Here is a 10,060-nt window from a genome sequence, read left to right as displayed (position 1 = left end):
ATATTCTTCCCTGCTTTGTTGAAGATTAGTTGGCCATAGAGTTGAGTGTCCATTTCTAGGTTCTCTATTCTGTTACATTGAACTATGTGTCTGTTTTTATGCCAGTACCATACTGTCTTGATGATTACACCTTTGTAATAGAGCTTTAAGTCTGGAATTATGATGCCACCAGTTTTAGTTTTCTTTTTCAACATTCCTTTGGCTATTTGGGGTCTTTTCTGGTTCCATACAAATTTTAGGATTATTTATTCCAGTTCTGTGAAAGAAGTTGATGGTATTTCGATAGGGATTGCATTGAATGTGTAGATTACTCTAGGTAGCATAGACATTTCAACAATATTTGTTATTTCATCCATGAGCATGGAACGTTTTTCCATTTCTTTGTGTCTTCCTCAATTTCTTTCATGAGTATTCTGTAGTTTTCTGAGTACAGATCCTTTGTCTCTTTGGTTAGGTTTATTCCTAGGTATCTTATGGTTTTGGCTGCAATTGTAAATGGGATCAACTCCTTAATTTCTCTTTCTTCTGTCTTGTTGGTGTATAGAAATGCCACTGATTTCTGTGCATTGATTTTATATCCTGCCACTTTACTGAATTCCTGTATGAGTTCTAGCAGTTTTGGGGTGGAGTCTTTTGGGTTTTCCACATAAAGTATCATATCATCTGCAAAGAGTGAGAGTTTGACTTCTTCTTTGCTGATTCAGATGCCTTTTATTTCTTTTTGTTGTCTGATTGCTGTGGCTAGGACTTCTAGTACTATGTTGAACAGCAGTGGTGATAGTGGACATCCCTGCCGTGTTCCTGACCTTAGGGGGAAAGCTCTCAGTTTTTCTCCATTGAGAATGATATTTGCTGTGGGTTTTTCATAGATGGCTTTTATGATATATCCCTACACTGTGAAGAGTTTTAATCAAGAAAGGATGCTGTACTTTGTCAAATGCTTTTTCTGCATCTACTGAGAGGATCATATGGTTGTTGTCCTTTCTTTTATTAACGTAGTATATCACATTGATGGATTTGCAGATGTTGAACCGACCTTGCAGCCCAGGAATAAATCCCATTTGGTCATGGTGAATAATCCTTTTTATTACTGTTGGATCCTATTGGCTAGTATTTTGGTGAGAATTTTTGCATCCACGTTCATCAGGGATATTGGTCTATAATTCTCCTTTTTGGTGGGGTCTTTGTCTGGTTTTGGGAACAAGGTAATGCTGGCCTCATAGAAAGAGTTTGGAAGTTTTCCTTCCATTTCTATTTTTTGAAACAGCTTCAGAAGAATAGGTACTGGGCACCTGGGAGGCTCAGTCAGTTAAGCATCTGCCTTTGGCTCAGGTCATGATCCCAGGGCCCTGGGATTGAGTCCCGCATCAGGCTCCCTGCTCGGTGGGGAGTCTGCTTCTCCCTCTGCCCCCTCCCTCCCATTCATGCTCATTCTCTCTTTCTCTCTCTCACACAAAAATAAATAAATAAAATCTTTTAAAAATTAAAAAAACATAAGAAGAAGAATAGGTATTAATTTTTCTTTAAATGTTTGGTAGAATTCCCCTGGGAAGCCATCTGGCCCTGGGTCTTGTTTGTTGGGAGATTTTTTTTTTTATTACTACTTCAATTTCCTTGCTGGTTATGGATCTGTTCAGGTTTTCTATTTCTTCCTGGTTCAGTTTTGGTAGTTTATACATCTTTAGGAATGCATCCATATCTTCCAGATTATCTAATTTGTCGGCATATATATAGTTCCTCATAATATGTTCTTATAATTGTTTGTATTTCTTTGGTGTTGGTTGTGATCTCTCCTCTTTCATTCATGATTTTATTTATTTGGGTCCTTTCTCCTTTCTTTTTGGTAAGTCTGGCCAGGGGTTTATCAATCTTATTAATTCTTTCAATGAACCAGCTCCTAGTTTCATTGATCTGTTCTACTGTTCTTTTGGTTTTTATTTCATTGATTTCTGCTCTAATCTTTATTATTTCGATTCTCCCACTGGGTGTAGGCTTTATTTGTTGTTCTTTCTCCAGCTCCCTTAGGTGTAGGGTTAGGTTGTCTATTTGAGACCTTTCTTGTTTCTTGAGAAAGGCTTGTATTGCTATATACTTCCCTCTTAGGACCGCCTTTGCTGCATCTCAAAGGTTTTGAATAGTTGTGTTTTCATTTTCATTTGTTTCCATGAATTTTTTAAATTCTTCTTTAATTTTCTGGTTGACCTATTCATTCTTTAGTACAATGCTCTTTAGCCTCCGTGTACTTGAGTTCTTTGCAAGTTTCCTCTTGTGATTGAGTTCCAGTTACAAAGCATTGTGGTCCAAAAGTATGCAGGGAATGATCCCAGTCTTTTGGTACCAGTTGAGACCTGATTTGTGACCCAGGATGTGATCTATTCTGAAGAATGTTCCATGTGCACTTGAGAAGAATGTGTATTCTGTTGTTTTGGAATGGAATGTTCTGAATGTATCTGTGAAGTCCATCTGGTCCACTGTGTCATTCAATGCCCTTATTTCCTTGTTGATCTTCTGCTTAGATGATCTGTCCATTGCAGTGAGGGGGGAGGGTGTTAAAGTTCCCTTCTATTATTGTATTATTATAATGTGTTTCTTTGAATTTGTATTTATTGGCTTATGTAATTGGCTGCTCCCATGTTAGGGGCATAAATATTTACAATTGTTAGGTCTTCTTTTTGGATAGACCCTTTAATTATTGATATAGCATCCTTCCTCATCCCTTATTATAGTCTTTGGTTTAAAATCTAATTTGTCTGATATAACATTTGCCACCCCAGCTTTCTTTTGATATCCATTAACATGATAAATGGTTTTCCACCCCCTCACTTTCAACCTGGAGGTGTCTTTGGGTCTAAAATGAGTCTCTTGCAGACAGCATATTGATGATCTTGCTTTTTTGTTCAATCTGATACCCTGTGTCTTTTGATTGGGTATTTAGCTATTTACATTCAGAGTAACTATTGAGAGATATGAATTTAGTGCCATTGTATTGCCTGTGGAGTGACTGTTACTGTATATTGTCTCTGTTCCTTTCTGATCTATGTTACCTTTGGTCTCTTTCTTTGCTTAGAGGACCCCTTTTAATATTTCTTATAGGGCTGGTTTGGTGATCACAAATTCTTTTATTTTCTGTTTGTCATGGAAGATTTTTATCACTCCTTCTATTTTGAGTGACATCCTAGCTGGATAAAGTATTCTTGGCTGCATATTTTTCTCATTTAGCACCCTAAATATATCATGCCAGTCCTTTCTGGCCTACCAGGTCTCCATGGCTATGTCTGCTGCCAATCTAATGTTTCTACCCTTCTAGGTTACAGATCTCTTGTCCCAAGTACTTTCAGGATTTTCTCTTTGTCTGTGAGATTTGTAAGTTTCACTTTATATGTCAGGGTGTTGACCTATTTTTATTGATTTTGAGAGGGGTTCTCTGTGCCTCCTGGATTTTGATGCCTGTTTCCTTCCCCAGATTAGGGAAGTTCTCCGTTATAATTTGCTCCAATGTACCTTCTTCCCTCTCTCTCTTTCCTCTTCTTCTGGGATCCCAATTATTCTAATATTGTTCTGCTTTATGGTATCACTTATCTCTCGAATTCTCCCCTCGTTATCCAGTAGTTGTTTATCTCTCTTTTTCTCAGCTTTTTTAGTCTCCATCGTTTGGTCTTCTCTAGCACTAATTCTCTCTTCTGCCTCATTTATCCTAGCAGTTAGAGCCTCCATTTTTTATTGCATCTCATTAACAGCCTTTTCAATTTTGACTTGGTTAGATTTTAGTTCTTTTATTTCTCCAGAAAGGGATTCTCTAGTGTCTTCTATGCTTTTTTCAATCCTAGCTGGTATCTTTATAATCATTATTCTGAACTCTAGTTCTGACATCTTACTTATGTCCATATTGATTAGGTCCCTGGCAGTCGGTACTACCTCTTGTTCTCTTTTTTTGAGGTGAGTTTTTCCATTTTGTCCAGAGAAGAATAAATAAATGAGAGAACAAAATATTAAAATGGCAACAACAACCCCAGAGATATATACACTAAACAAATCAGAAGAGACCTGAAACCGGAGGGGGGGAGGGGGCAGGGATGGGGGAAGAGAGAATATAATCAGACAGGTGAGCAGAGTAGAGCAATACCGTGGAATCTGTGTGTATTTTGGTCTGTTTTTTAGAAAACTATAACCCAAAATTGTTAAGAAAGAAAAACTTACATATGTATAAAAATAAAATTAAACACAATTAAAGGGTAGAATGTATCTGTAAAAATGGAAATTAAAAGACAAGAAAAAACAAAAGGAAAGAAAACAACAACAACAACAAAGGAAGGGATATAAACAGACAGGTGAGCAGAACAGAGCAATACACTACCTCCTGAGTGTATTTTGGTCAGTTTGTTAGAGGAAACTACATCTCAAAATTGTAAACAAAGAAAAAGTTACATATACAAAAATAAAATTAAATACACTGAAAGGATAGAATGTAACTGTAAAGACGAAAATCAAAAAAGACTTTAACAAAACAAAACAAAACAAAAAAAGAAAAAAAAAGAAAGAATATGATCAGACAGGTAAATAGAACATAGCCATTTACTAGATTTTGGGTGCACTTTGGTCTGTTAGAAGAAACTCCATCCCAAAATTTTAAAGAAAGAAAAAGTATATATATATATTTAAGTATGTATTATATATTTATAAGTATATATACTTATATAAGTATATATATAGTGTATATATATGTAAAGTGTATATATATATACACACACAAATATAAGATTACAGAAAGGATAGAATATAACTGTAAAAATGAAAATTAAAAAAGAATTTAAAAAGGAGCTCATAAAATAAGAAATTGGTTGAAAAAGGAAAGAAAAAAATTAAAAAAAAAGAAAATTTAAAAAAATTAAAGTTGAAAGACTAAAGAATCATGGGGAAGAAAGCCATGAATTCTATGTGCTGTATTCCCCCTAGCGCTGGAGTTCTGCCGTTGTCATTGATCGGTAAACTTGGTCTTGGCTGGCTGTTCTCGCTGATTTTCTGGGGAGGGGCCTGTTACTATGGTTCCCAAATGTCTTTGCCGGAGGTAGAATTGACCCGCCCTTGCCGGGTCTGGGCTAAGTAATCTGCTCGGGTTTGCTCTTGGGAGCTTTTGTTCCCTGCAAGCTTTCCGAACAGCTTTGGAGGACGAGAGTGAAAATGGCAGCCTCCCAATCTCTGCCCCGGAGGAGCCGAGAACTCAGGGCTCCACTCCTCAATGACCCCTCAGAGAAAAGCAATCAATCACTCCTGTCTCCCCCGCCTCCCGCTGCACTCGGTGCTCACCCGGCCTGTGACCGAGCATTTCTCTCTCTGGCACCCAACCCCGTGTAGAGTCTCCAAACCCAGCAGATCCCTGCAGTGCGCTCCCAGGCCACTCCTCCCGGCAGGGGGGGAAGGTGAGTCTCCCTGGATCTGCCGCTTGTTGGGTCCCTGCTGGAGGAGCAGTGACCCGACTGTGCCGTGGATCTCGGTTTATGGCAACCCCGAGCTGAGAGCCTGCTCCACGGCTCCGTCTCTGCAGCTGGCTTCCCCGCTCTGATACCTGGGAGCTCTGCCGCACTCCGGCACCCCTGGTCTTCCTGTGACCCCCGAGGGTCCTGAGACCACACTGTCCCAATGAGGGTTCCACCCCCCGGCTTAGCCACCAGAGCGACGTCCCTCAGCAGAACTGACTTCTAAAAGTTCTGATTTTGTGCTCCACGGCTCTATCACTTGCCAGAAGCGGCCAACGGAGGCCCCCTCCCCGGCTGTCTATCCTCCCGAATATCGCCTCGGATTCACTTCTCTGCACGTCCTACCTTCCAGAAAGTGGTCACTTTTCTGTTCAGAGAGTTGTTGCTCTTCTTTTCTTCCATCTCTGGTTGAGTTAGCAGGTGTTCAGAATGATTTGCTAGCTAGCTGTCTACCTGAATTTCTGGGTCCAGACGAAACGAAGGCCTCCTACTCCTCCGCCATCTTGGACTCTCTTCTCTCATTTTGTTCCATTTAAAAAGCAGTGTGATAGTTTCTGGGGCGCCTGGGTGGCTCAGTTGGTTAAGTGGCTGCCTTCGGCCCAGGTCATGATCTGAGAGTCCTGAAATCGAGCCCCACATTGGGCTCCCTGCTGAGCAGGGAGCCTGCTTCTCCCTCTCCCTCTACCTGCCGCTTCCCTGCTTGTACTCTCTAATAAAAAAATAAAAAATAAAAAATCTTTAAAAAAATATAAAAGCAGCGTGGTAGTTTCAACAAATTGCCACATATCCTTCAACACTCCTCCCATACAATGGTGGAGCTTATTTCCCCTCCAAGACTGTGAGCTATACTTAATGACTTGCTTCTAGTGAATAGAATACCGCTTTAGTGATGGTGTCTGACTTGCAAGACAAGATCACAAAACACGTTGCAGACTCCTTCATGTGCTCTAGGATTGCTCGCTTTGCAGGTAGCCAGCTGCCAGCCCCTAAGGACACTAAAAAAGCCCTGTGAAAAGGTTCCTGTTTTGAGGAACTGAGACCTTTTACCAAGAACCAGAGAACAACGGAGTCTTCTTGCTAATAGCCATATGAATGAGCTATCTTGAAAGTGGATCCTCTACCCCCAGCAAAGCCACCCCCAAATTCCTGATCCTCAGAAATTACGGAATAACGTTCACTGCTTTAGCCGCTAAATTTTGATAAATTGTTATGCAGCAATAGATAACTAATAAAGACTTGGGTAACATGAGTGTTACCACCCTAACACCTCAAACTGTAGGCATGGCTTTAGAACTGAGCAGTAGGTGGAAGCCGGAAGGACTTTTTTTTTTTTTTTTTTTTTTAAGATTTTATTTAAGAGAGAGGCAGAGGGAGAAGCAGGCTCCCTGAAGAGCAGGGAGCCAGATGCAGGACTCGATCTCAGGACCCTGGGATCATGACCTGAGCTGAAGGTAGACGCTTAACTGACTGAGCCACCCAGGTGCCCAGCTGGAAGGACTTTGAGCAATATTAGTGAAAGCCTAAGGTTCCTTGAATAGATTATTAGAAATCTGACAGCCATTAAGTAGGCTGCCAGTAGTAGCTTCAGGGGAAGTGAGGAACATGTTATTGGCAACTGGAGAAAGGTGGTTATTACTCAGTGGCAGGACGTTTAACAACACTGCCACCTACAGTAATGTGGAAGGTAGAAAGAAAATTTAACAAGAGAACCGAATAACCTAGCTAGATTTCCAGTCAAAATGTTGAAGTTGCCACCTACCTTCTTCTTGCTGCTTATAGTAAAACGTGAGGAGAGAAGCTTAGAAGGACTGCTACAAAGGATCCAGCAAAATGGTGCAGCCACTTTGGAACACAGTTTGGCAGTTTCTTACAAAACTAAACATACTCTTTTCTATGATGCAGCAACTGCCCTCCTTGGCATTAAGCCAAAGGGGTGAAAACTTACGTCCATACCTGCACATAGATGCTTGTAACAGCTTTATTCATAATTGCCAAAACCTAGAAGCAACCAAGATGTCCTTCAGTAGGTGAATGGATAAACAAACCGTGGTATATCCACAGAATGGAATGTTATTTAGCACTAAAAAGAAATGAACTATCCAAACCATGAAAAAACATGGAGGAAACATAAATACATACTACTAAGTGAAAGAAACCACTATGAGAATGGTATATAGTGTCTTGACTCCCAACTCTATGACATTCTGCAAAAGGCAAAACTTGAGTAAAAAGATCAGTGGTTGCCAGGGGTTAGGGGGAAAATGGGGGTGATTAGCAGAGCAAAGAAGATTTTAGGGGACAGTGAAACTATCTTGTATGATACTATAATGGTGAATAAATATCATTATATATTTGTCTCAACCCACAGTATATATAAAACTAAGAGTGAGGGCGCCTGGATGGCTCCGTCATTAGGCAACTGCCTTCAGCTTGGGTCATGGTCCCGGGGTCCTGGGATCGAGTCCCACATCGGGCTCTCTGCTCCGCGGGAAGCCTACTTCTCCCTCTCCCACTCCCCCTTGCTTGTGTTCCCTCTCTCACTGTGTCTCTCTCTGTCAAATAAATAAATAAAATCTTTACAAAAACAAAACAAAACAAAACTAAGAGTGAACCCTAATGTAAACTATGACTTGTGGTGATAATGATGTAGGTTCATTAACTGTAACAAACATGTCCCTCTGGTGCACTGTTTTGCTGTGAACCTAAAACTGCTCTAAAAAAAGTAAGTCTATTTAGGGGCACCTGGGTGGCTCAGTTGGTTGAGCAGTCAACTCTTTGTTCCGGCTTAGGTCATGATCTCAGGGTCCTGGGATAGAACCGTGTGTCAGGCACTGCACTCAGCAGGGAGTCTGCTTCAGGATTCTCTCTCCCTCTGCCCACCCCCACCCCCACTTTCTCTCTAAAATAAATACATACATCTTAAAAATAAAAAGTCTATTTAAAAAAAAGGATCCAGGACTGGTTTTGAAAATTCCCAGACCTAAGGTATATATGGGAACTTAGTTTGTCACAAAGATGGCACTGCCTATCTGCGGAGATACATGTAACATAGTAACTGACAAAGAATTAGTATCCAGAATATATAAAGATCTCCTACAAATCAATAATTAAAAAAAAAAAAAGCTATAAAAAAAGAACCAAATGGCAAAAATCTATGTGAAACAACCTCAATCTCTCTAGCAATCACTGAAATCCAAGTTAAAACAGTATCATTTTATAAACAAGAGTATTTCCTCTTGGGCCTTTATTATTCATTTTCTTACACATGTAGTTTGCTTATGCTATAAATATTTTTGTATTTTGTTCTTTTCACTTATAATAAGCATTTCCTATTGTAAACATTTTTATGCCTTCAAAATATTCCATCATGTGGACAAACCGCAACTTAACCATTTCCACACTGAGATTGGATTGACAAAACAATAAAAGCAGAATTTTAAGGATATAGTTACCATTTAAGAAGTGCCCTATACAAACATGGTGTTTAAATAGTACAGAATTAGCTGTGCTCTGTTCTCATCTGCATTTTTAAATAAGTACTGACCAGACTGTACTAGAAAAGTTTACTTCCTTATAAAAGAGAAAAAGCTCCATGTCAGTGCCTTACTTTTCTATTCATTTTCAAGATCTTTTTAAAATCTCATATGTTTAAAAAAACAATAGTTAATTTTTACTTTTAATTTTTATACAATGAAAGGATGTGACTTGGTAGAACTGTATTATTCTTGGTAACACAGTTTAAAATGTGTTTATCTAAAATTGTTTGAAGAACAGAATATTCTAATTAAATATTCTGATTAATTCTGAGTTGCCATGTGACACTTTAGATTATAAATTTCCAAAGAATTAGAATATGAGGTAATGAAAACAAAATAACTTTTATGAAATTATACTACCTTTTAAACCATAACTTTTTTGATTCAGGAATATTTCCTACTGCTTTCCTGTTCATCATAAGCATTAGTTTGTTAGCAAATAGCCACTTCACCCTCTTGACAGCTGAACTTTTAGGATGCTCTCAGCCCTATGCTGTGCCTTTTCTGATAGCTCCATAAGCAGCCTTCTATTACATAGTCATTTTGTAAGCCTATTTCTTTCATTGGATTGAAGGTTTCCATATGGCACAAACACGGTGTTTGCAACCCACATACTGAGCATTCAATATACATTTTTATATTTCAAATTAATTCCCCCCAAAATGGAGGAGGGATAAAACAAATATTTGTAGCAACTCTTGTTGTTTCATTTCACAAAACAAAAAATAAAATAAAAACAGATATCTAAACTTTGATGAGAAATTTACTGAATGCTTACTTTGTGGCAAATACTTACTAAGTGCTTATAACATTCTCAAAATTTTCAAAACAATCAAGGAGGTAGGTGGTATTATATTTACACAGAGAGAACTGACAGGGAATAAATGCACTGAACTAGCACTAGTGATATAGTAGAGAACAGACTCTGCCTTTTGTGGAACTTGCTGAAATCGCATACAAAATGTATCAGCATTCTAGATTTATATATAACTTTATATATATTATGAGCTTGGAAATGGGAGTTCATCCCTGAAATGGATCCATACTTAG

At 38.9% G+C, this 10,060-nt stretch overlaps 1 protein-coding gene across 1 annotated transcript in view; it reads right to left on the bottom strand.

The window, feature by feature from the left end:
* Nucleotides 1-10,060, bottom strand: part of PPEF2 (protein phosphatase with EF-hand domain 2) — a 213,795-nt gene that overhangs the window by 68,637 nt on the left and 135,098 nt on the right. The window lies entirely within an intron of this gene.

This window comes from Leptonychotes weddellii, chromosome 2 (genome assembly GCF_054177405.1).
Source record: "Leptonychotes weddellii isolate Sample4059 chromosome 2, ASM5417740v2, whole genome shotgun sequence".
NCBI classification, from domain to species: Eukaryota; Metazoa; Chordata; class Mammalia; order Carnivora; family Phocidae; genus Leptonychotes; species Leptonychotes weddellii.
The sequence above is the reverse complement of the archived record's forward strand: the minus strand, read 5'-3'. Positions and strand labels throughout refer to the sequence as shown.